Source organism: Dioscorea cayenensis, chromosome 20 (genome assembly GCF_009730915.1).
Source record: "Dioscorea cayenensis subsp. rotundata cultivar TDr96_F1 chromosome 20, TDr96_F1_v2_PseudoChromosome.rev07_lg8_w22 25.fasta, whole genome shotgun sequence".
NCBI lineage: Eukaryota > Viridiplantae > Streptophyta > Magnoliopsida > Dioscoreales > Dioscoreaceae > Dioscorea > Dioscorea cayenensis.
The window spans coordinates 8,282,902-8,286,993 of NC_052490.1; the positions used below are offsets into that span (position 1 = coordinate 8,282,902).

Here is a 4,092-nt window from a genome sequence, read left to right on the forward strand (position 1 = left end):
CGGAAATACCACACGCCCTGCATGCTTTCCCCGGATGCCTTAGAAAAACCTCGCAGTGCTCGCAGACAAAATTTTCTCGAACATGTTTGCACACTCGTAACTCCGCCCTAATTATGCAAGTTTTTACCAAAGGAAAAACATGAAATAAAACTCAAACGCCCCATCTTCGCCAAATCCACATGAAAACGCACGATGAATACTCAAAACCTCAAATAAAAATCACAAAGCACAAGCATCTAAAAATCAAGACACTAACACTCAACAATTTATTCATGCAAACACTACATTATTCGACTAAGAAAAATAGGAAACACTTGGGTTGCCTCCCAAGAAGCGCTTGTTTAACGTCACTAATCTTGACGTAAATTGTCTTACATCACGGGGGCTCATAGATGAATGTTGGCCTCTTACCCATGACTTGGAAGTATGATGAGCACAATCTCTTGAAGGTAGAGGGTGTATTATCGGGCTTGGGGCCACCAAGCAATGGTTCATCCAACATCTTCAGCTCACGATGTCTCCAATAGCCTTTGGAGCGCTTTCCGTATGCCTCCTAACCCTCTTCATTTTTCCGTAGCACCTTCTTCAAGATCCCCGGCGTTGATGGTACTTCTTCCATCGAACCAAGTATCATTACTTCTTCAACGTCCTCTTCTTCGTCGAACAAACCCTCGTACGGGTCCGGATTGAACATTTCCTGCATGTATTCATCAACAATCTCATCAGTAATGTCTAGAAAGTATAAAGTATCATCGAAATCAAGAGAATGTCGCATGGCTTCAAAGAAGGCGGTATGTGAGCTTGTCATCTCCAACTCTCAAAGTTATCTCTCGCCGTCCATGTCAATCAATCGCCTTGAAGTCCGCAAGAACAGCCTCCCAAGTATCAAGGGTACATTCGCATCATCATCGACTGTCTAGCACCACAAAGTCTACAGGAAATATATACTTGCCCACCTTGACAAGTACATCTCGATGATACCCCTCGGATGTCTCACCGAGTGGGTCTAGGCTCACCCAAGCCTAACTTTCGAAATAAGGCGTAAGTCATAACGTTATTGCTTGCCCCTGAGTCCGCCAATGCCATTTCTTCACCCATATTGGCAATGCTACACGGAATGATGAAGCTTCCCGAGTCTTTCTTCTTGTTCAACATGTTCCATTGCAACACCAGCGAGCATGAAGCATCTAGAACCACCAAAGCACTCTCCTCGAACTTCCTATTATTGGTCAACAAGTCTTTCAAGAACTTCGCATACTTAGGCATTTAGGCCAATGCCTCAACAAAAGAAATATTAATGTGGAGTTTCTTGAACAAACTCAGGAAGTTCTTGTACTGTTCATCCCCTTGGTCATTTGTCAATCTAGAGGGATAAGGGATTCTTGGCTTGAAAGGTGGGGGTACCACCTCCTTCTCTTTGCTTGTCCCTCTTCTACCCTCTATAACCCCGGTGCGTGTTCTTTTGGCATCTCACCCTGAAGCCTACCTTCAACCCTCACGCACCACTCTCAAAGTGATCGCCTTCACTTGCCTCTAGGGTTGGTCTCTGTATTGCTTGGCAAGCTTCCATGTGGCCTTCAGAAAGTGACTTCGCAATTTGCCCCACCTGATTTTCAAGGTTATGTAAAGAGACGGTGTGGTTGCGAAGTGTGGCCTCAACTGATTCAAACCTTGCATTTGCAGATTGCATGAATCTAGTCAAGGCCTTCTCCAAATTATTCATTCGGGTTTCCAAACCTGAAACTCTGTTGTCAACATGCGGGGCTTTTTGTTGTGGTTGGAAACCCGGTGGCCCCATGGCCTTTGGTGGACCCTGATTGCTCCATGAGAAATTGGGATGATTCTTCCAACCCGGATTATATGTATTGCTATATGGGTTTCCTTGAGGTCTCATGCCATTACCTACAAAATCAACGTTCTCCACCAAAGATGCATCACCAATAGAGATCGAGCAATCGGAGGGAGCATGTCCTCCACCACACCTGTTGCAATTTGCCACTACCACACTGCTTAAAGTTAGAAGATCTAACTCTTACTCAAATTTTCCACTTGAGTCGGCAATGAAGTTATCGAGATCTATCAAATGGAGACCGACCACCATTTTCTTCTCCCTAGCATTCCATTGGTAGCTGTTTAACCCCATTTCTTTAATTAACTGAAGAGCCTCATCGGGGGTCTTTCTACCTAAGGTACCTTCACGTCACATCCAAGAGTTTCCTTGTACTCGTGTTTAAACCGCTGTAAAAGGTCCGAACAATCATCTACTCGAAACCGTGTTGTGGGCACTTTCTCGAGAGCTCCTTGAACCTTTCCCATGTCTCAAATAGAGACACCAATTCCAACTGAATAAAGGATGAGATCTCATTTCTAAGCTTTGCAGATTTTCTGGGAGGGAAATAACGGGCAAGAAAAGCGTCTACCATCAAGTCCCATGTGGTAATTGATGCTCTAGGTAATGAGTGTAGCCATCGCTCGCTCTCCCTTTTAGGGAAAAATGGAAGGCTCGCAACTTGATGGCATCATCCGTCACCCCGCTTATCTTCAAAGATATCACACACCTCAAGAAAAACTCTCTATATGACCTGCTTTGGATCCTCATCGGCCAAAACCATTGAACTATGCGTATTGTCGTAACATGTGGATGAATGCCGGCTTCAACTTGAAGTTCGAAAGTCGTAATCGGGGACGATAATACTCGATTATGTCCCCAACACTGAAGGTCTGGCATATTCGGATAATGTTCGTTATTATTCATTCTGTTCTGCCATGTTTTCAGATTCTTCCACTTCCAAATCAGCTAGATTAGGCTATTCTTGCACAGTGCTCTTCCCTTTCTTCTAAGTGTATGTTCAAGCTCTGGATCTCCTTCAATCAATATTGAGGGGTTCTCGGTCATAACCCTGGAGTCGCATACAAAAAGAAAGAAAAAGAAATCAGAACGATGATAGAATAAGAAAATATGAAATAGAATGTATAGTAAAATAACTAAGAAAACAAAGTGCAAAGTATCTATAAACGCCTACTCCCCGGCAATGGCGCCAAAAACTTGACAAGGTCCCATTGCGTATATCCCGTAAGTGCACGTGTTTGTCGAAGTAATAACCCCGGATGAGCGGGTATCGTATCCATAGGGAGTAGAGAATAAAAACACTTAATTCGCTTCTTAGCTATGTGAAATATGAATAGTGATATACGTGACAATGATTCAATTCTCAAAAGTAAAAACAACAAGTAAGAGAGCACAAGTAAAGGAGAAGGTAAGGCAATCGATAAAGATGGGGTACCCGAATATTGCTCTTCCTAGGACAATCGCTTTCAAGTGCAAGAACCCTCTATTATGCTTCCTAATTAATGCAATAGTGAGTCGTGGAAATCCTTAATTACATAGTCCCAAATCTAAGGTCAACCATTCCTAACTCTATACATGTTCCGAGAGAGATTGATAACCTCTCAACCTCACACTCGCATAGAATTGCAATGAGCTCTAGGGATTCCAAGTGATAAATCTCTTCCTAATTATAGACCTAACCCTTTGGTCCAGGTTGAAGGTCCCTAACCACAATTAAGCCCTAGACATATTTTTATATATGTTTTACATGCATTGAGCATCATTTTTACCATGGTTTATGTCTCATATTGTGTATTTGGTGTTCTTTTATGCATATAGGTTGTGAATGCCTTGAAGAGTAAAAAGGAAGCAAAAAGATAGGCTATAAGACACAATGTTGGGAGTTCATGTTCAATTCAAGGACCAAGACACGAGAGAGTTCTATAACGTGGAGATGTGTGCCAACTTCCAAGAAGATTCAAGTCAATTCACTAGTTGAAGGGCACAAAGGCAGCCACATCTTCATGTTCCTTCTCTTTGTGAAGATTGCAAGACCTCTCAAAGATACGTCGATGAAGAAAAATTTTATAGCCTACCACATGGACGTGTGCCCGGACATGTGGCCTTAAGAGAAGAGTGTTCGGACTCGGCTTTGTGAAAAGTACTGTAGCAAATTTTCACCGTAGTAGTCCCGAGCAATGTACCATCGCTCACGCTGCCCGCGGAAATTCCACGCGTGAAAGCTCCAGCCCTCACGCGGCGTG

The 4,092-nt window shown here is 43.2% G+C and overlaps 1 non-coding gene across 1 annotated transcript; it reads left to right on the forward strand.

The window, feature by feature from the left end:
• The first annotated feature begins 2,268 nt into the window (after positions 1-2,268).
• Positions 2,269-2,375, forward strand: LOC120251979. Its single transcript, XR_005533538.1, has one exon. It is a non-coding gene; the product is annotated as a small nucleolar RNA R71 (small nucleolar RNA).
• The last annotated feature ends 1,717 nt before the right edge of the window (positions 2,376-4,092 follow it).